Below are 24,017 nucleotides of genomic sequence, written 5' to 3'. Positions count from 1 at the left end.
ATTATGAAGTCAGAACCTTGTGTTTGATAAGATGTCGTGAAGATCTAAAATAAAGTATGATTACTCATGAATTAAGGAAAAAGGATAGGTACTTTTGTTCTATCTGACGTTCTCGTCCCAATCGACAGAAAGGGCATGCGTTGGGCTTCTAAGTTTATTTGCATGGCAACACGATCACCCGTAGTCTTGGGCAGTCTCCGTCCTGAAGTTCATAGTAGAACCCATACCAGGTTCATCAATCACAGTCTCGGGTATACGAGTCCTATATAAATAAGCTTGAAACTGTGGGTCTTTGGATTGAACTTGACGTACTGCACGAGTGGTACTTCGGGGCGGTTTGCAGAGTTTTTCTTCAGAAAGGATGAGAAACATGAGTTGCTCTATGTACGAGTACCTTGTTGTTCTGGAATGACGGTTTTTGCTAGAAAGACGATTTCGGAGGAATAGATGTACATATGAAGCTGCTTTTGTGAGAATAGAATTGAATCAAGTAGTATGATAATGTCGTAATCATAAGGAAACTTAAAGACATTAGATTTGAACAAAAGATGTTTACAGACAAACCACAACCATGCAACCATCAACAGAGTTTCGGTACATTAGACTTCTACAAGACTATTGTTGCGAATAAGGTATGCTTCAAAAGGCAAGTATACACAGCACGAGCATCCCTATACCGACGGGATCCCACAAAAGATAAGACTTTGGTTGCACTAGTTTTGGATGGTTTATAAGTCTGTTACAACCACACGCCTAAGCTACATTAACGAGGGTTCCGGAGTAGGCTCTCCTGAAGTTGGGATCCTGAGAATCTTCCCATCTGCGCCAGAGTTCTTTGCTATAGGGCAATCCTTCTTGAAGTGCCTTATTTCACCGCATTGGTGTCATGACTGGCTAGTACGTGCATTGGTGACGGGATTGCGGTGCTTAGCCAGTGTTATGTGGACACGAGTGCCTTCCTCATTACTCCACCTTGGAAATTGCTTCCTAAAGCGTTCTGCCGGAGTTGCCACTGGTGGTTGTGGCATGGAAAGTCTTTGGGCTCTCTTGCGCTCCCTTAGGGATTTACGATAGCGTCTCTTCCTTTCGGTCTTTAGGCTTCGCAATTCCATGACTGTTGCTATTTTTTGGTTTCCCGGTTTGGTACTACCATCGGAACTCACGGTTCCTTTTTCAGCCTTGATTGTCTTGCCTGAGTTGATGTGTGTAAGGAAAGTTGTCATAGCAGCTGCTACTGCAGCTAGTAATGTAGTAGCGTCGATATGGACGATAGGGGTTTTGGTGCTCGGTTGATCATTTCTGGATGATGACATGATTCTGTTTCACGGAGAGAAAATAAATTTGTGAGTGATTCTGGTTGGCCCTAGGTGTACTTCAATTGTTCAAGTAAAGAGTAAAATTATGTTCTCGAAAGTTTGACCTACATCCCTACCATGTAGTCCTAGTACAGATTAGAAGTATGTTTGCGGAAGTTTGACCTACATCCCTATGATGTAGTCCTAGTACTGAGTGGAAGTGTGTTTATGAAGGGTTAACCTACATCCCTAGTATGTAGTCCTAGAATGAGTGGAAGTAAGTTTCATAGAATGGTCTCAAGACGCTTGTCGTTCAAGCCGAGGTATCGTTGGTTGGTGAATAACACGATCCAACCACTAAAAGAGACTTGGAAATGTTTCCGTAGTTAAATTACTATGGTCAAATGACTTGAATAAAACATGATTCAGATAGATTCCAATGAAAGTATGATAAGAGTACTTGAATAAAGAATGACACAGAAGTTAGCCGACCGTCAATACCTTTGATATTCATGACGTAGAAGTTTGGGAAAATGACCTTGTAAAAGGCCTTACATCATATCCATAGGAGATAGTTCTTGACATCATAAAGACCTAACCAAAAGTACTTACAGTGCAAGGTAGTCACATAGAAAGTACTACACAGAACATAGATAGGAACACGGTTCTTTAAAACAACGAAGGAAGTCAGGTATCTCTTACTGGCGACAGTCACCCCCATGGTGAACCCTTAGTTCGGTTAGTTGACGTTCCATATCAAGCAGGTATCTCTCGTACACTCTCTGGCATACTTGGAGCTCTATGACTTTCGCTCGGGTTTTCAGCTAGTGCTTGCAGCAGGGTCTCATGGTTTCTCTCTAGTCTCTCGTGAGCATCTTCTAGATAAATGGTGCGGAGGGTATGCATTCTTGCGTCGGCGACAACTTCAGCAATCTGATGTAGGGATCTCCTGCCTTGAATCTCATTTCGGGCCACTCTACGGACCAAGATTGGCAAGATTCTGCGTGCTGAGCCCCCATTGCTCAGGTTGTAAAAGTTTCGGTTGGCAATAAATGGCATGGGCTGATCTTGTCCTTGGCTCCATGTTTCCAAGCATTCCACCGACACAGGCGTCGGGGCATGAAAAGCCAGACGAGGATTAGGAATTGGAAAGGGAGTTGCTCGAGGTAGGTTCTCAACCTCTGGTTCGGAATTATCATCGTCTGAAAGGTTTTCATCATGGTTATCATTCAAAGGGATAGGATGATCATTCTCTGGTTCTTCTCCAAACCAACCAGCTATGACTTCGTTCGGAAGATATTGGTTGTCGTGGGGATGGAGTCCAGCTATGTTTTCTATGCGAGAATTTAAGGGTAAGAGAATAATTATTAGACGAACTATGTAGATAATTATTTAGAAAACCTTCATTAGTTACATCGCTATTTGTGAAGTGCATACCAGCTATGTGTAATTTAACAGGATAGACCTTCAAATAACTGACCTTAACTCCGTATTCACACAGAATAGGGGTGAAGTAAAATTTTCACAGATTCTAAGTCTATAACATCCTAATTACATATAACCTTAGTGTATCCACTAAGCAACTAACAACTTAGTGATGTAGATCCCGTTTTAGTTCTCAAGTATAAAGTACTTATAGTAACATCAAATACTCCTATAGTATTTTAATTTTAATGTTATGTTCTATTGCTCTCATTGTGGTAGGGTTGGTAAGATTTTAGCATTGTTGCAACCACCCAATTAAACTTAGGCACATGCTAGTCAACCCTCGGATAATATAGGTGATCAGGCTATATCTTCCCAGTTTTGACCACATGTCTCTAAGCCCACTTGTGTTGCCCAACAATCGTAATTCTTTTGTATTGTCCTAGTGACACTGATTTTAGTATGAATGCAGGCACGTATACTTACTTAAATATTTTATTATTTAAAGTATAAACTCTAAATCAGAATATTTTTAATCCCATTGTATTTATAGTTAGTATATCTTTTATGGGTTGATATACTCAATTCACTATAAACAATGCTCTGATACCAATCTGTCACACCCCAAAATCGAGAACGGCGGAAACGTTCTGGGGCGAAGGACGTCATGTATGCATCACAACAAATGTAAAGTAGTAAACAAGAAACAACATCATCCATTGCATTAATAGTACAATTTTAGTTACAAGTGTTTTCTTTCATAGTACCAGACAACATGATAACTGATCAAAATAAAAGACGAGTCTTGACTGCTCCGTCTTCTCTAAACCTTGCATCGGCACCTGTCTATTTGTAACCTGAGAATACAAGTTATTTTGAAAGTGTAGGTCAGCATTTAAGCTGGTGAGTTCATAAGTATTTAATGTCATTGCTTTGATTAGTTGTTATGAAAGACTGGTGAATGATTGATGAAACATTGTATATGTATGAAAACTCTAGAAAATCCCATATTTCCTACTAGTATAAAAGTAGTCTTCTACCAAGACCCGAATGTTTTGAAAGTAGTCTTTTACTAAGACCTGACTGTTTTGAAAGTACGCATCACTTGAAAATGTGACGGTTTTTCCCTGTTTAACTATTATTATGAAACTCTTAAAGTAATAATAACTTATGTTGTATACTTTGGTACTAAGATACACACGGCGTGGAAACTCGCCGTAAACTGATCAACCGTAGATGTGCATTTACCTCTGTTGCTAACAGCTGGGTTTAGGAATAGTTAGTCCCTTAAGTAAAGATACACACGGCGTGGAAACTCGCCATAAACTGATCAACCGTAGACATCTGTAGATATGTCATCATCCTCTGTAGCTAACATTGGCTATAGGAATGGTTAGTCCCTCAAGGTATCCTTTGGTACTAGGATATAAAGTCCAATTCATCTCATCGATTATGTGATTGCATCACAACGTAAAGATAAGAAGGTGATCTATATAACAATATCTACACATATCATATGTAGTAGTAACTCGTCATATATGATCTATGTAAATGTACTCAGCTAAGCGTATCTATGTAATCGTATTCATGTAAGCGGAATCTCTGTAAGAGTATCCTTTCATATAGCATGTAGTCTAGACTCATGAATGAACTGACTCTGGTGTAATTTCTTGTAATAGAGATAATATTTTGTATACCCTAAACTATTCCTATCATGTTTTTATGTGAAACATCATGAATCGTGTCCCATATGCTTCGGATGTAGGATCGATTGCATGTGCTAGAATATTCATCCTTTCTAAATTCTCAAATGCTTAGGGCATTAAGAAGGTAAAATTATAGAACGGGATATGACTAAAGTGATTAAGAAATTGTCAAGGATAGTCTGAGGTTCGCAAAAGATTGGTTGCTCAGGGACAGTTGGAAGTATGATGTAAATTGTTGGAAAGGACCATATCGACATATTCTGAAAAGAGGTAACTCTTGTTCGGTGTTCGGAAGTGATAGTCAAAATAGGACTATGGAAATGTCTCCATAGGTGGGAGTTGTTCAATCTGTGTAATATTAGAAAACCTTAGTGCAAGAAGGATGTTCAAAGCAATGTACTTTGGATATGAGACTTCGTTTCCATAGAGTTGATCTCCTTTGGAATCCTCTGTAGTGACTGATGACAAGGTTTTTGTGACAATCCAAAATTTCTGTTCTGTACAAACTATATCACTTCAATAGAAGTTATAGCAGTCTCAGTTAATTTTTAGACTTGTTCGTGTAAGTTTGAGTAATTCAGGGTTTACACTTCAGGAAATATCAGGAGAGTGGGTGCACTAGGGTTTTGTGCAACACAATTATTCCAACACTCTATTATATTAGGGATCATTTCTGGAATAAAAATATTTTCTGCCAAAATATTTCAGGACTATAAATAGTTTTCTGAACCAAATTTATTCATTATTCACATTTCTAACTAGAGAAAAGTCATTTTCTCTCTCACGGATCTTCGGGTTTCTATACCAAAACGTGAGTAACTCTTTCTAGTAGTGATTAGAATGCTTATTAGATGCTTATTAGAATGCTTATTAGATGCTTATTAGATGCTTATAACCTTGGGAGTTTACTCCCCAAGGTGTTCTTGGGCGGTAAACTCCCGAAACGAAGCCAAAACCGACACTTGTGTTATGATAAGGCCTTAGATGCTTATGTATGCATGTTAGGGACAAGAAAACAATCCAAAATCCACCCAAGTTTGGGAGTTTACGGCCCTAGATAATCCTAGGCCGTAAACTCCAAAATCAAACACTAAATGATGATTTAAGGACTCTAGGACTTTAAGGCTTGTATCTAGACTATTTTCCGAAGTAGTGTGAGGCCTTAAACACATCAAATGACACAAACAAAGGTGAGTTTACAGCCCAAGTGAATCTTAGGCCGTAAACTCCATTGAAATGGACAAAAGGGGTGTTTTCATGACACCTAAAGCCCTAGACCTTTACAAGAAATTGTTACCCACTTAATGGAAGGACCAAACCACATCAAAATCACTTAACAAAGTGAGTTTACGGCCAAGACATGGTTCTTGGGCCGTAAACTCCTAAAAAGGGCACCAAGGTGTGCCTAATGCCTTCATATGCTAGGAGTAAAAGTCTAGAACATATACCACAAGTGCATGAGGCTTGAAAGCAACAAAAACAACACCCCAAGGGAGTTTACGGCCGTAAACTCCAAGGGGAATGGCCTTGAGGCCGTAAACTCCTATTTGGAGTATTTCTAGACCTTAAACCCTTCCAAGGACTTAGCCACTAAGTTAGAATAATTCTAGAAAGCATTTGGGACTTCAAAACACACCAAACACACATGTTTGGGAGTTTACGGCCGTAAACTCAAGAGTTTACAACCGTAAACTCCATGTGTGATAGTTTATGGAGAGTAAACTCTCATATAGGGTCCTTTGGAAACCCTAAACACAAGTACCTTGTCCCACATTAGCTTAGATGCAATCCTTAGGGCTTAAAACACTTATATAAAGTGTTTATTATGTCTAGGATGTCTTAACTTTATCAATTAGTCATTTGAGTCTAATTGAGTGCATATATGTGTGATTATATGTTCATTAGGATCGTAGTGTGTGCACAAGTCCTCGCTTGACACCTAGCCATCCTATACCGTTCAGTTCATTCCAATCACCAACTACAGGTGAGTTCATACCCCTAATTAATATTTTAAATGATTTTAAATGCTTTAATGGGGGGAATACAAGTAGAAACAAACATGTTATTAAATCATTGATATGTATTTTATAACTGTGTTTGTCATTTAACAAATTTCACATGTTACAAAATGTGATGCATGAAATGGTTTTACATCTTAAAACCACATTGTTACCAAGTGTTTTACCTTTGAAATGTTTATTCAAATGACATCAAGTCATTGTTAATTATTGTTCAAAACCCATAAGATGTCTTACAAAACCATTTTTACATTCTTGAACTAAACTATGCATATACACTTATATTCTTATATATGTATTGATGTTATAGTTTGCATCTTTCATTTAGTTTCCCATACCCTTGAGTAGAAAGAGTGGGTAAACTTACATGATCAACTAGTTATATTACAGTAGATTATCATAGGGATAATGTGAAGATATCAAAAATTACTTCTATTACAAGGAGTCACACAAGAGTCAGTTAATTCATGAGTCTATACTAGTACATTACCTGATACATGAGTACTTACAGAGGTTTACCTGATACATGAATATGTTTACATATACTTACTTGTTACATGGACACACATACATGAATACCATACAGAAACACTTTTACATAGGTGCATTATCCTATATTCACTTACCTAGATACTTGTACATAGGACTACGAGGATGATTTATTAGTACTTACTATGTAAATTGTCTTTCCTATCCCGGTATTCAATGGGATAACTAGACGGGACTTACCATTCCGAACCCCACTGATTAGCACCAGTGGTCGATGACCATCTTCGGAGGTCTAAGGTTACTACTTATATTAGGAAGATCGATTTGGGACTAACCCTTCCACCCACCTGCTGCTGCTACAGAGGACAATTGGACAATCTTCGGATGTTCATTAGGTTATACATTTCGCTTAATGCGATGTTGTGTTGGTCCTAGTACCCAGTGACAGCACTTACAATATTACATTTTTCCTGTTTACTTTATTTTGTGATACATTCACATAAACAATGAGTTAGACTAAGCACTTTTAGTACTAGTCAACACAAAGGAAAAACTATCATTTTACAAACAGAACATTTGGGTCTTGGTAGAAGACTACACTTCATACTTACAAAACATTCGAGTCTTGGTAGAAGACTACACTTCATACTTACAAAACATTCGGTTCTTGGTAGAAGACTACACTTCATACGTACAGAACATTCGGGTCTTGGTAGAAGACTACATTTCATACTTATAGAAAATAAGGGTTTTTCTAGGGATTTCATACTTACCTCAACATTTTCATTTAAAGGTTTACATAGCCTTCATAACAGATTTTCACAAACAAAGCAATGACACTTATATACTTATGAATTCACCAGCTTTAAAGCTGATACTCGCTTTCAAAATAACTTGTATTCTCAGGTCATCAGTAGACAGGTACGGAGGCCAGGTTTTGTGAAGACGGAGCAGACAAGTCTCGTCTTTTATTTTGATTGTATATTTTTGGTGTCTTACTACAATGAAAGAAACACACATGTATTAAACTTTACTTATAATGCAATGGATGATGTTGTTGCTTGTTTATTATATTACACTGTTGTGATACTGTACATGATGTCCTTCACCCCTGAACGTTTCCGTCGTTCGTGGTTTTGGGGTGTGACAGTTTTGGTGACCTTGTGCATAATCATTACGAGAGGATCAGTGCATATAAGTTTAAAATCTAACATATTTTTGGTAAATGGTAGGAATTACGAATTCTTACATTTACAATAAGGATTTGGGATTGTGAAATGAGCATCATTGGAATCATGTTCAATTGATCTATTTCACAAAGTAAATATCATAGACAAACATAGTGTACATACTTGGAGTATGACATAACTATTGTTTAGAAAAACAAAGTGTACATGATAGGAGCATTGGACAACTATTGTTTTTATTCAAGTATTAATTTGATTATTTGAAACATTATACAATGAATAATGTGTAATCAATATGGTGATAAATAAAAGGTGGTTTTATTTATATTCAAAAGGGTTCTGAGACCATATTGGATTCGATTATTATTGTGTTTCACTTTGCATGTTTTGACTTCCAAAATAGCTAAGTTATTCTTTCCGAATGACTAAGTTATTTAAACACTCCACGTTCGTTCATATATTGGAAGTAGGTATGAATTAAGACTGTCATGAATCGAGTTTGTAGATGGCTAAATGTGTTTAGTCATATCAATGGTTACTACAACATTCATGAGTGCTCATAAGTTATGAGTATTGGAATTAACCCACGCTCACATGTATCACTTCATGGAATTTATCTCGAGTGATCGTGAGACGATAATATCATATAAGTCTTCAAACCTAGAGATATGAGTTGTTGCCTATGAGTTGGTTGTGCGTTGATTGCACGAAAACGCATCAGTAACTTGATGTTACAAAACGTGCCTTTGTGTACAATTCAACAAGTAGTAGAACAAGCATATGAGTCGAAGTTTATCCGTTCATTCTAGAAATAGAAGAGATATTTGGGCCCCTTGATGATTTTGTTTTGACCTATGTACCGGGCCCAGTCAGAACTAAATTGATGTGTTCGATTAAGTTCTTTGTAAAACAAATCGGAAATTGGGAAACAAACTGCTAGACAATAAGTACGACGTTGTTCCATGTATTTGTCCGGCTGATATCATGAGAACAGAGGATTATATGATCACTTATCTAAAATGGCACTTCATAGTTCAATAGCGTTTTCAAGAGCTACGATTGCTGGTTGGTTCCTGAAGTAATATAGGCAAATACATGTATTAGACTTATCCAAGTGGGAGACTGTTGGAAAAGGTGTCTAAGTCCATAACTTATTTGGTATATACTTGACCCGACCCGGCATGGTCCATTTGGGTTGCACTTCACCCAAACGATATATTGATAATATTATGAGAATTGTATACTTATGGTTTATTAATATATTATAAGTTATAAAATATTAATATGAAGTCATGTTATTTAATTAGTTTTAGTCTTAAATTAATTATGAATTAATTTAGTGATTAAAAGGAAGACTAATTAAATCATGGGCTATTATATTTATATAGTGTGGGCTAACACTCATTTGGAAATGGGCTAAGCTTATATGGAAGTCCATGGATGATCCATGGAGCTTTTAACCCATGGATCCTTGGAAAGGAAAAGGCATGGCTTATTAGGGTTTTACCCTAATCATGCACACTATATAAACAAGCTTATGTTGCATGAAATTGCACCCTAGTGTGTGAAAAAGGGTGTGGACGATTTCTTGAAGCAAAGTATACACTTTCATAAGTTTTCCAAGTTTGTGGTGATTTGTGATTCCACTTGAGGCATTCACATTATTGGTGCTAGGCTCTCAAACTCCAAGCAATCAATCACTATCAAAAGGTATGTCATTCTTCTAGTGTTTTATGATTCTAGTTCTTCATGCCATGCTAGTTAGGATGTAAACCTTGGAAATTATTATTTGCATGTATTTTAGAGAAAACATAGATCCAAGGTTTATTAGGGTTGCATGTACACTTAGGAGTGTTAGAATGCTCAAAACCCAACACATTGACCTTCAAGGAGTTCCGAGCATGTGGGCCTCCGGACTACTACAGGGAGAAGGATCTGATAGCGAGCATGTGATGGTTAGCAGATGTCGCTAACACATTCCGCACCAGTAGGTGTCCCAATGGAGCAAAGGTCACACTTTCTTCCTGTATTCTGAAGGACATAGCCCGGGACTGGTAGGAGGAGGTAGGGCATGCCTTAGTAGGCGAGGTGATTGAGTCCATATCATGGTACGATTTTGTGACTAGATTCAGGGCTGAGTTTGCACCAGTGATTAAGGTGCAACAGCTAGTGCGAGAGTTTCAGGATCTCCGAGAGACTATTGAGACGGTGGCTGAGATCACCGCGATGTTTCGTGATAGGGCGCTTTTTGGTTCCGCAATATGTGGTGGATGAGGAGATGAAGAAGTTAATGTACCATGAGATGCTGAGGAGTGGCATTCGGCAGTTTGTGAGTGAATCCAGTTGCAAAACATTGGAAGATATGATAGCGAGAACCAGAGAGATAGGGAAATATTGATATTGAGATGGAGAGGAAGAGGAAGCCGAAGTTTGATTGCAGTAGGGCCAGTTTCAATACCTGCTCCTGCGACTCTACGGATCACTGACGGCCGCCAGGGCAAGGCGGATGCACCTTTGGTGAAGAGTAGGGCTTTTCAGTTGATGGCCGAGGAGGCTCGTGTGGCACCTAATGTGGTGATGGGTATATATCTTCTCTTTATCTCTTTATTTATATTGATTTCCCTGCTTATATTTATGTGTTTTATTTTTAGGATTGTTCCTCGTGAACGGTATTTCTTTTTTGGTATGTTTAATTCGGGGGCTACCCGGTCATTTGTATTGCTTCCACTTAGCAAGAGGTTTGTTGGAGCTCTGGGGGAGCTAGATTGTCCTTTAGACGTCGATATTGCAGATGATCGATCTGTCTGGGTATCAGGAAACTTCCAAACGCTGGTTCGAGTCTCCTTTATTATGTGTAGCAGGCTTGTGGTTGAGTCCAGGTTGAGGGCTTCGAATTTTGAAGTATGTCCCGGACATCTAACGGGATGTAGTTGGATTCAGGTTTTCGCTCAATATGTGTGGGGTTGTGATGGTTAGGGTGTGGTAAGGCCATGAGTGGTAACCATGGTTGGTTATAAGTGTTGAAAGACTGTGATGGGATCGTAGCATTCACCAGTTTGAAGTAAACAATCGTTGGAGGTGGTCATGAGTGTAAGGGGAATCCATGCTAAAACGCTTTAGCACTTTATCCAAGTAAGTACATTGACAAACTTGAATTACTCTTCTAATCCTATTTATCAAGATCCTTATTCCCAAAATATAAGTAGCCTCTCCTAGATCCTTCATAGCGAAACACTTTCCAAGCCATGACTTAAATTCCTGCAAAGTTGGAACGTCGTTTCCTGTGAGCAATATGTCATCAACATACAATACTAGAAAGCTAACTATACTCCCACTAGCTTTGACATATACACAAGACTCATCCTCACACCTAGAGAAGCCAAACTCTTTGACCTTCTCATCAAAGTAAAGATTCCATCTGCGAGAAGCTTGCTTCAATCCATAGATTGATTTTTCAAGCTTACACACTCTATTGGCGTACTTAGCATCCACAAAATCCTCTGGCTGACTCGTGTAAACATCTTCAACTGACTTTCCATTAAGGAAAGTGGTTTTGACATCCATCTGTCATATTTCATAATCATGAAATGCAACTATGGCTAGCATAACCCTAATAGATTTGATCTTAGCCACTAGTTATAAGGTCTCATCATAGTCAACCCCTGGGGTTTAGGTAAAGCCCTTCGCAACCAGTCGTGTCTTGAACGTGTGTACTTTTCCATGCATGTCAGTCTTCTTCTTGAAGATCCATTCGCACCCAACTGTCTTACGACCTGGTATATTGTCAACCAAGTTCCAAACTTGATTTTCATATATGTAGTTGATCTCATTGTCCATTGCCTCTTTCCATTTAGAAAACTCAAGGCCTGCTATGGCTTCCTTGTATCTTGAAGGATCATCCAAATTTACCAGTGTGCTATCACTGTTAAACGTATCACCATCTATAGTAATATGGAAACCATAAAACTCTGGTGTCATTCTAACTTGAGTGTAACGCCTAAGAGGTAATGATTTGTCAATTGGTTCAACAAGAATTTCTTCCTTGGGTTGAGCGCTAGTGTTAGAGGTTCCTTCATCGCTTGATACTTGAATTTCTTCAAGATCAATTATACTCCCACTGTCCTCATTGCATATGAGTTCCCTCTCGTGGAAAACTCCCCTTCGTGCTATGAAGACCATGTTCTCACTTGGTCTGTAGAACAAGTATCCAAAGGACTTCTGTGGGTAGCTGATGAAAATACATCGCTCACTTCGAGGTTCAAGCTTGTCGTGAGTCTCTCGTCTAACGAAAGCTTCAAAACCCCAAACCTTGATATGTGCCAACGAGGGAACCTTCCCTGTCCATTTCTTATGAGGTGTTTTGGAAACCTTCTTTGTCGGTAGTAGATTAAGGATATGGGCGGCAGTCTCTAAGGATATGGGCTCATCAGGGTTGTATTCTTCAGATGTTCAGTGATCAGTATCCGCTTGATTTGGTTCCCATTCCTTTGCGCGGGAACAAGGTCATCATGGGTATGGATTGGTTGAGCCCTAATAGGACAATGATCGATTCTGAGCACTAGTTAGTTCAGATTCGAACCCCAAGTTGGGGAGTGTTAGTGGTTCAAAGAGAGAGAGCTCAGTGTGGGCTGATTTTGTGTTCAACAGTGAGGGCCAGATGTTATATTCAACACGGTTGTTCCAGATTTTTCGCCAATGTTATGGATACCCGGGATAAGGGTAATGCGACTGTGGGCGATGTGTTGATTGTACAGGAGTACCCAGATGTGTTTCCGGAAGACATTCCTGGGGTGCCTCCGGAGAGGCAAGTTAAGTTCAAGATTGATCTAGTTCTAGGTGCGGCTCCGATAGCCAAAGCACCGTATTGGTTGGCTCCTCTCGAGATGCAAGAGTTGTCTACATAGTTGTAGGAGCTGTTAGACAATGGATTCATTCGACCGAGCAGTTCGCCTTGGGGAGCACTGATCTTGTTTGTGAAGAAGAAGGATGAGTTTCATCGTATGTGCATTGACTACCGAGAGTTGAATAAGTTAACGGTGAAGAACCGTTATCCACTCCCGAAGATTGATGATCTGTTCGACCAGCTTCAGGGTGCATCTTGGTTTTCCAAGATTGATTTTCGTTTGAGTTATCATCAGATGAGGGTCAGGGATGAAGATGTGCAGAAGACGACCTTTGGGACTTGCTATGGTCATTATGAGTTCATGATGATGCCTTTTGGGCTCATCAATGCTCCAGTCGCGTTCATGGACCTCATGAACCGCGTATATAGGTCGATGCTGGATCGGTCTGTTATTGTATTCATTGATGATATCCTGGTCTATTCCAAGACCCAGAAGAAGCATACGGAGCACTTAAGGGAGGTTTTGGAGACATTGAGGAGGGAGAGACTTTTTGCGAAGTTCTCCAGGTGCGAGATTGTTTGTTGCCAGGGGCGACAAGATCGAGTTGGTTTGTTGCGCAAGGTGCAATTTCTGGGGCACCTTGTCAACTACAATGGTATTTTGGTCAATCCGGCCAAGGTCGAGGCCATTATGAGGTGGGAGGTTCCGAGGTCTCCATCTGAGATTCAGAGGTTTAGTAGGTTATTATCGGAGATTCATCCAGGATTTCTCCAAGATAGCAGTTATGTTGACTTGGTTGACGAAGAAGACGGTCACGTTTCGCTGGGGACCTAAGTTACAGACGACTTTTGAGACCCTTAGACAGAGACTATGTGAGGTGTCGATTTTGACCATGCCGGAGGGTATTGAGGAATTTTTGGTTTATTGTGATGCTTCTACCATGGGTTTAGGGGCAGTTTTGATGCAGAGGGGTCGCGTGATCACTTACGCTTCAAGGAAGCTGAAACCTAATGGGGCGAACTATCCGACACATGATTTGGAGTTGGGGCTTGTGGTTTTCGCCCTCAAGATTTAGCAACATTACCTATATGGGGTCCGCTGTACTATTTACACGGATCAAAAGAGCCTGAGGTATCTAATGGATCAGCAAATTTGAATATGAGGAAACGTTAGTGGTTGGATGTGGTGAAGGATTATGATTGTGAGATCCTTTACCATCCGGGGAACGACAATGTGGTGGCTAATGCTCTCAGCCACAAGGCGATCGTGACTCCGATCAGGGATATATGTTTGAGGATGACCATGATTACTCCGCTATTGGAGCAGATTTGTGAGGCTCAGATCGAGGCTATAAAGGAAGAAAACCAGAATAGTGAGCGTATTGTGGGTCAGGTGGTGTAACGACCCAATTTTGTTTTTGTTAAAGATGTTAGTTTTCTTTAGATGAATATTTATTTTCATAGGATTATTCAGGTTTTAAAGTTATTGAAATAGAACAAATTAAATAAATGATGTTACTTAAAATAAAATTAAAAAAAGATAATTATACAACAGTTAAAAAGAAATAATTTAATTAAATGACTTTGTGGGAAAAATAAGGCAAGTATAATTCATTAAAAAAGTGTAAATGGAATAGAGGGGTTAAAATGCAACTGAAAGAAACTTGAAATGTTAACTTATTAGGTTTGGGGAAAAGGGGGTTCAATATGGAGAATTAAGGGGCTAGAATGCAAAATTCGGGTATAACTCCCATGATTCTATTAGACGTGAATAAGGGATTTGAAGGGTGCAGCAGTTTCCTTCTTTGCGTCCGTTCCTACACACATACATAAAAAACGATCGACATCTCCCTTCTTTTGTGTGTGTGTCGACTAAGAGAAAAAAAAAAGAGGAATTGGTCCTTACTTGTGCAACATCGATGAAGCCAAGAGAAGGAAGAAAACGAGACCAACATTCTTGGCTCTTAGTTGTTGTCGCCGTTCACCATGAAGGAAAGAAGAAAAAAACGTGAAGAGGAGGGAGGAGGACCGATTACGAGGCTGTGTAGTGACAGAGGCCGATGGGTTTGTGTTGGAGAGTTCAATTGAGGTCGAAAATTTATCAACAATCTTGGTATCTTCTTGATTCTTCATTCCTCATGTAATTCTACTTCAATTTCTAATGTGTTGGTTGAAATCTTGGGTCAATTGTCTTCTCTTTGGTGTTATTGATCACACCTTCTTTCTCCTTGCAATCCTTAAATGTTCATATGGTTAAATTTCAGTTTGTTGGGTGTATTTTGATGGCCTATTGCTGTCAAAATCATGTTATGAACACCCTGAAGAACTTTATTGTTCATGTCAATGAATTGCTTCAAGTGTTGGAGTCAAATGTTTTCTTTTGTTGCAAGAATTCATGTTTTTGTTATGTTTAATTGTATTGAGTGCTTTTCTATAAAAATACAATGTTTTGAACCATCCAAAGTGTCTTCAAAACATTCCCTAGAAGTCTTAATATGAGGCCTAATGGCGGAGGAAACTCAAACCCTAGTGGTGTTTTCTCTCTTTGCAACATACATTGTTTTTCCCATAAAAGCAATGTACTTTGAGTCATGGTTTGAGGTTGAAATTGTTATTTTAACTTCTTGACATATTTATACTGTTAAGTACTCAATTTTCATCTTTATAGTTGATTTTGGTTATGGCTTAATGGGTTAAGTTGTCAAATAACCCTTAAAATGCATTGCTGGGAAATTCTAAAAAATTACCAATCTGTCCCTGTTTTGAACAAAAATGTAGAAAAATCATCAGAAGTCGGATTAATGATCCGTAAACTTACAAAGTTTTCATTTTGAGTCTATTTTGTCTATGATTTTTCCCAAGATATGATATTGTCCCTAACCAAGGTGAAAATTGTCTTTTCACTGACTAGTCGGAAATGAGTTGCATGGACATGATGTCTTGTAAAACACATAGAAAATTGTAAAAAAATCGGTTGGACCTGTGCGAGTAGTAATTTTAAAGATAAAAGTATTAACTACCTGAATATGGAATAAAGTTAAATTTTTTACAGGTTTAAGTGGTGTTAAAATGGCTTTGAACAGGTGGCTGTTACGGGTCAAAATCTGGAACTTTGTTCCAAACATTCGTCTATATGTTTAGGCATTCTACTCTTAACATTTTTGTGTCATTTGTTTGATATTCCAAATAAAGTACACAATTGATGTCTTAATACTATCATTCAATACTTTTGTGTGTAAAATTTAGTGACTATAATCCTTTACCCAAAGTCTTAAAGCATATGTTGTTTTTTGGTGAATGTTGGAATTCTGCACGACAACTTTGCCCCATCTCGCAAGAGCTATATCTACTAATCTGGGAAGAATTGGGTAATACTCCACTCTCATGAAGTAATAGGAAATCGAGTCTAGTTTTCATAAAGTCTGAAGTCATCCTAAGTAGAGGTGTAGATTCGTTTTTATGCTTAAAACACTAAATAGGGGTTGGGTTGGGAAATTATAAAAAAATAATATAAAAGTTAGAATAAAGTAGTATTTTTGAAACATATACTTTATTTGTTAATTTCTTGTTATGTATAGTGTTTAGGTGGGGCATTGAGAATTTCAAGTAAGTTCAAGACTTGGAATAGAAGGAGGATTTCTTCAAGGCTAAAGGTGAGCTCATAGTTTTAACTCACTAAGGTTGCATGATTGAAATGTGTAATTTGTAGATGGTGATTTGATTCACTTTAGTATGACCATGTCATTACTTGTGTTTGATGATGATATGATATTTGTGATGCTAATATATGCTTTGTGCTAATTCCATGTTATGACCTAATTGCTATGTTGCTTACACTTTGATGAACTTCATGTATATAGCATGGTAGCTTAAGTTGCTTGAAATATGATGTATGGTTGTGTTTTTATGTGTTGGTTATGAATACATTGCATGTTTAATACACATTTATATGGTATGTATGTATAAATGACATTGTGTGATGTAATTGTGAAAAGGCCTTTAGATCAATCAATTTATCAAACAATGACAGTAAATAAGAATAAGAAGAATTCATGAAGAAAAACTTTCACTAAGAAAGATAATCTCACAAAGAGATTATCGTGTGCACAAAGCAGCGATTAGGGTTTGTGAAAGGCGTAACCTTTCACCAACCTATACAAAAGATTATATACTGCTATTCTAGACAATCCCTACAAATCAGGGATATGCCAGCTAACTAATTTACGCTAACTATGGAAACAAGATAAATACAAAATCTGTTACAATGCACTGAATAGACTAAACACACTGAGCTGCTGAAACGCTGATGCTGATACTGAGATATGCGCTGATGCTGAAAGATTTATTTCAAACATCTTCATATTTCAAGGTTTGACCTTACAATCTCCCCCAATATGATGATGTTCAAAACCAACTAAATTAGAACACCTCTGGACAAGAACTCTTCATACTCAGCTTCAGCTTCTATTTTTACTGGCCAGTAAGGACTATCCAGCAACTCCTGTCCTCTATTCAGCAGCTCCATAGCAATAAGGATGTGAAAATCTTCGAAGAGATCTTGATGACTCATGCACATTTTCCTTAAGCCAACGAGATGAGTGGTTGGAGCCTTTGGAATCTCAGCAGTTCGCTGAAAACACATCTTTCTGTTTTTATCAAGATAGAACATCCCGTGTTCAGGAACTGAGATAAATTTATGTTGAACTGGGTCAACACTGATAGGAAGAGAATTGTTTATCCCACCAGCACCAAAGTCCAGAACCAACACGTCTTCACAATCAACTTGAAATTTGGTTCTTCGAGTTCTAGGGACAGATGACCTTTGGACTTGATGTTGAGGTCGTTCTTTAGGAACAAGGTCCAAACGCTGAACTTTCTTGATCAGCAGATGAAGAGCACATGTCAGTTCAGAGGAGTGAGTTGAGGTTTGCTTGGATGCTAATTCGAGTAATTCCATCCATTCAGAATATCCATATTTGATCAGCTCATCCCTCTTGAAAACTTCAGTGTATGAATGCTGTGGACCTTGACGAGTGATCAGCAACGTAAGAATTTTCTCATTGCATGGTTTGGAAGCTTTAACTTTGATGATCTTATCACCACACACTCGTCGTTTAAGAACATCTTCAAACCTCTTTCGATCAATCCTGTCTAGAACACTGTCAGTCTTAGGCTTACTGCTGTTAGGAGGAGGCTGAGAAGATTGAGACTTGGACTGAAATTCCAAGAATTTTTGCATCTGAGCTTCAAAAGATCCTTTGGCCTGAAGTTTATGCTGAATGAGAGATTCATCAGCTTGAGCGATGTTCTTCAGAAGCTGAGCTTGATTAGCTTCATCAAGAATTTGCTTAACTTGATCAGAAGACATGTTCCATTTAGCTGCCAAATTTGATATACTGACTATGGACTTGGGTTTCTTGCAAGACAAAGAAGTATCAGTGTGTGAAGGAGCCAAGTCAGTATCTGCTACCTTGCGCTTGCGAGATAGCGGATGAGAATCTTCACTAGCAGCGTCTGAATCTTCTCCTTGGACCGGAATAATGGGATCAACAGTGGGATCAACGACTTTCATGTCTGGCCTTTGCGATTCATTATCAAGATCATCTGAATCTTCTTCTTGAACTGGAATAAAGGGATCAATGAAGTTCATATCCAGTATTTGACATTGATCAGCTTGTTCATCATCATGCTCACTATCTTCAACGAGCTTTTCAGTATCTGCTGGACTATTAGGCTTCGCAAAGTCAGACTCGGGCATCTGCTTTGGTGGCTCAGTCTGAACTAAGGAGTTGTCAACATGTTCGGTGTCTCTCTCTTTTGGATTATCATCAGCATCATCATCATCATCAGTATCTCCCCCTTTTTGAGCATCATCAGATTGAGGGCTGGAGGAAGGAGTATGCAAGAGAACTTCGTTAAGCTGATGAACATCAGCCTCAATTCGTAGAAGACGCTGACTCATGTCCCGAGTCAGTGTCAGAAGTTCATTAAATGCTGAGGCCGAAATTTGAACGAATGAAGTACCTGGAGCTGCTTGTGAGCATGGTGGCATCCCCGGAGAAGATTGGTCTCCTTGGGGTGGATTCTCCCCCTGTGAGGGATGCTCCCCCTGAGATGGGTGCTCCCCCTGAGATTGTTGCTCCCCCTGAATCAGTGAATCCTTTTGAGCTGAGGGCACTTTGTCAGTAACAGAGACGGTATGATGAGAAAGTTGAGGAGAGAAATGACCACCATCATTTGGTTCATCCTCTTGAATGGCAGGATCGTCATGGTTACCATCAGCTCCTCCTTCATCAGTATCAGCGGTGAGTGAAGGAACAGTGTATGGATTTGCAATCCATTCTCTCATCCTATCAGAGATTCCGACGTCAGTATCCAGCGGATCATCTTGATACATTCGAATTGACATGCGAGGGCATTGGATGGGATTTCCAGGGTGTGAGAAGTAATCTGCAGCAAAACATTTATCGAGCACAAGAGCAATCCAACGTGGGAAGGGAACGTGATCAGCGCGTACATTTGCATGAAGAAGCTGAACAAGTTGATCAAAAAAGAAGGCCCCATAGTCAAGTCTTTTGTTGAGAAGAAGTGAGCAAACGACTTGTTGCTCATAGGTGCTCAGTTGATCACCACTTCGAGACTTCTGAGCCACACATTTGCACAGAGCACCGGTGAAGAATTTCCATCCTGGGGTCATACATTGGCGCAGAACAAGAGCTGATCGAGCAGCAGCCTTTGAGTGATCATATCCCAGTTGATCGAATAGACGTCAACAGCGTTCAATAGAAGGAAGCTCAGAGAATGGTTCAAAGATAGGTAACCTGAGTGCAACACTGAGAAGTTCTGCGGTAATAAAGACAGAGTGTCTTCCACGGCCAATGGTCCCGGTGATGACATTGTTTTCATCATTGACTGTTGCGGTGTAGTAGAACTCACAGGCTTGTTCAGGGAAGAACTCTGATGGAATGTCACTGATGGCGTATCGTAGGCGGCAGGAGGCTAAGAAATTCACAAAATCATCGAGTCCAAGACCTCGATGAACATCTGGAATATCAGGGTTGAAAACAACGTTGGTGGCTTTGATGTATATTGGAAGAGGAGGAGAGTTTGGGGCAGGGATTACCCTTCGCGAAGTAAAGGAGAAAGTGAACAGAGATGCCGCCATTAGAGAGTTTTTAGGGTTCTAGGGGTTTGAATATAAGTGAAGGAAGTTTAAATTGTGGAAGGAAAGTTTGAAATAAGGGTGGAAAAAGGTTTAAATATGGAATTAAATGGGCCTTGAAAAAGGTAATGATTATCTTCTTCAAAAATAACGGCGTATCGTAACAACCTGTCAGATCAGAAAAATAGCCGTTGGGTAAAAGAGTCGTTGACTGAAGATGAAACGTCAATCAGTGTTTGCGGAAGCGCTGAGATCTGTGTCACAAAAGTTACATGCTGAGGATATTTCTCCGTCAATTCAAGGTACAACTTGCTCGATTGGGGCTAGCAAGGATATTGGTGCGTGTGATAGATACTAGTTTTATTATCTAACCATCGACACAGAGTGTTGTGTCTTTATCAGTGTTTATCTTACTGAATCATTAGACACTGAATGAGAAGAAGGTAAAGAAAGGATTGTTGCGTGTGATAAACCTTGGTGTTTTGGTCTAACCATCGGCAAAGATTTTTAGATTCTCATCAGCATGTGTTTTGTCACACTGAATCACGGAATCAGTGTAAGATTGGTAAGAAGAGATAGTTGCGTGTAATAGATCTTGGTGTTTTGATCTAACCATTGGCAAAGATTTTTAGATTCTCATCAGCGTGTGTTTTGTCACACTGAATCACGGAATCATTGTAAGATTGGTAAGAAGAGATAGTTGCGTGTGATAGATCTTGGTGTTTTGATCTAACCATCGGCAAAGAGTTTCAAGTTGTTATCAGCGTATGGTTTAATACAGTGAATCATTCAACTTTAGTTTAGAAGAGTTGAAGAAGAGAGAAAGATAGGAGATCAAACCAAGTACTTAGTATGCAAATATCACCAGCATGTCTCATCAGCACAATGTACATCAGCTTATAAGACAACACCAAACATTAGCAAAATTAATCAGCAAAATTAATTACAAAGTAATCATTCCAAGTTCTCCAATAATGTAAGCAGTTGTTTGAGAATCTAGTGCCTTGGTGAAGATATCAGCAAGTTGCTCTGAAGTCTTGACATGTTTAAGAACAACCTTTCCCTTCTCTACATTATCTCTGATGAAATGATGTCTGATTTCGATATGCTTCGTCTTTGAGTGCTGAACAGGGTTTTGTGTGATTTGAATGGCACTGTTGTTATCACAATATATGGGAGTCTTTGAGAACTTGATCCCATAGTCTAGAAGCTGATTTTGAATCCATAAGAGCTGAGCACAACATCTCCCAGCTGCAACATACTCAGCTTCTGCAGTCGAGATGGCTACTGATGTTTGCTTCTTGCTAGACCAGCTGATGAGACGATTTCCAAGGAAGTGACATCCACCATACGTACTCTTTTTGTCTAAATTGCATCCTGCATAGTCTAAATCAGTGTATCCAAAAAGTTCAAATGCTGAGTCGCAAGGATACCACAGTGCTAGGTTTTGAGTCCCTTTCAAGTATCGAAAGATACATTTGACGGCCATGAGATGGGATTCCTTAGGATTAGCTTGGAATCGAGCACAGAGAATGGTTCCAAACATGATATCAGGACGACTTGCCGTGAGATATAAAAGAGATCAAATCATTCCTCAATACAGAGAGTGATTGACATCAGTTCCAGTTGGATCAGCGTGTATCTTATCAGTCTTGGACACTGGAGTAGAAGCTGGTTTGCAGTCACTGAGAGAATACTTAACAAGCAAGTTAGAAATATATTTACTTTGGCAAATAGAAATACCTGATTTTTGTTGCTGAACTTCAAGACCTAAGAAAAAGGTCATCTTCCCCATCATGCTCATTTCGAACCTTTGAGACATGATCTCTGCAAATTCCTTGCTCAGTTCCTCATTTGGAGAGCCAAAAATGATGTCATCGACATAGATTTGAACAAGAACCATGTCTGAGCCTTTGTTTTTGATGAAGAGAGTATTGTCAATTGCTCCTCGTCTGTATCCATTTTCAAGAAGATACGATGTCAGCGTCTCATACCAAGCCCTGGGTGCTTGCTTCAGTCTATAAACAGCTTTGTCTAATCAGTACACATAATCGGGGTGATCTTTGTCAACAAAGCCTGGGGGCTGATTGAGGAAAACTTCTTCTTCTAACACACCATGAAGAAATTTTGTTTTCACATCCATCTGATAGACAATGAAATTCATGTAGGATGCGTATGCGAGAAACAGTCTGATTGCTTCAATGCGAGCAACTGGAGCAAAGGTTTCCCCGTAGTCGATGGATTCAATTTGAGTAAACCCTTGAGCGACAAGCCTTGCCTTGTTGCGAGTAATGATTCCATCTTTATCAACCTTGTTGCGATAGACCCAGCGAGTTCCGGTGATGGTCTTTCCTGATGGTCTTGGGACAAGAGTCCAAACTTTGTGCCTTTCAAACTCATTCAGTTCTTCTTGCATGGCTTTAATCCAGTCAGCATCTTGAAGAGCTATGTGTATCTTGTCAGGTAAGATCATTGAAACGAAATTAACATACATGCAAAAGTTATTAGATACATGAGATCTGGTTCGGAAACCATCATGAATATTCCCAATAATTTGATCAACAGGATGATATCGATGTTCAGAAACTGATGCTGATTCCGGAGAGTTTGACACTGACGAGTTATCAGTTGTAGGAGAATCTTCAGCTTCAAGGGTTTCATCAGCACCTGACGAATTATTTGATAATCTGGCTGCAGTATCTTGATTCAAGGAACATGGAACTAGAACGATAGAATCAAAAATATCAGCTTCATCTCCAGCAAGAGGAACTTCGTCAAATGGGCAAGAGAGAAGCTCTTGAAAAATAGAGGAAGAATGAGTGACTTTTTCATCAATGTATGATTCCTCATCAAACTTCACATGAATGGATTCTTCAATGCATTGCCTGTTCACATGAAAAACACGAAAAGCCTTTGAAATAGATGAGTACCCAACAAAAATACCTTTGTCAGCCTTAGGTTCAAATTTAGATCTTGGGTCACGCTGATTTAGAATATAACAAATACATCCGAACATGTGAAAGAAGGATACGTCTGGCTTTCGACTTTTCAGCATTTCATATGGTGTCTTCTTATGAATCCTGTGAATTAAAGATCGATTCTGAATAAAGCATGCTGTATTGACAGCTTCAGCCCAAAACGACATAGGAAGACCAGCATGAATCATTAAGGTCCTTCCTGCCTCAATCAGTGTTCTATTTCTTCGTTCAGCAACTCCATTTTGTTGAGAAGTACGAGGAGCTGAGAAGTTTTGCCCAATGCCTTTATGATCACAAAATTCTTCAAGAGTTGAATTTCAGAACTCGATACCATGATCACTTCTTAGTTTCTTAACTTTGAGACCTGTCAGTGTCTCATTTTTACGAATCAGTGAGATAATTTCCTGTGCAGCATGACTTTTCTTCTTCAGGAAAACCACACATGTAAATTGAGTGAACTCATCCACAACCACTAGAGTATACTTATTTCCACCTATAGAACGGACAGGAATAGGTCCAAACAAGTCCATGTGGAGTAAATGAAGAAGGACTGATATACTGGAACATGACTTGGGTTTGAAAGAGGACTTGGTTTGTTTTCCTTGTTCACAAGCTAAGCACATCTTGTCTTTCACAATGCTGAATTTTGGGAGCCCTCTAACTAGATCTTGATTGGATATTTGGATAGGTTCTTGAAGTTCAGATGAGAGAACCTTTTGTGCCAAATCCAGCTGAGATTGGTCTGAGACTTTGTAAAGAAGCATTGCATCAGCGCCTTGTCACTTGAGAACATATCAAGAACATATATATCATCTTTTCTACTTGCTGAAAGTACGATGTTCTTGTCAGTGTTAACAACTCTACCTTCCTTCTTTGTAAAGTGAACTTCATAGTCAGCATCACACAATTGGCTG

Source organism: Lactuca serriola, chromosome 6 (assembly GCF_051521515.1).
Source record: "Lactuca serriola cultivar US96UC23 chromosome 6, Lser_US96UC23_V15, whole genome shotgun sequence".
NCBI classification, from domain to species: domain Eukaryota; kingdom Viridiplantae; phylum Streptophyta; class Magnoliopsida; order Asterales; family Asteraceae; genus Lactuca; species Lactuca serriola.
Note: the sequence above shows the minus strand (reverse complement) of the source record.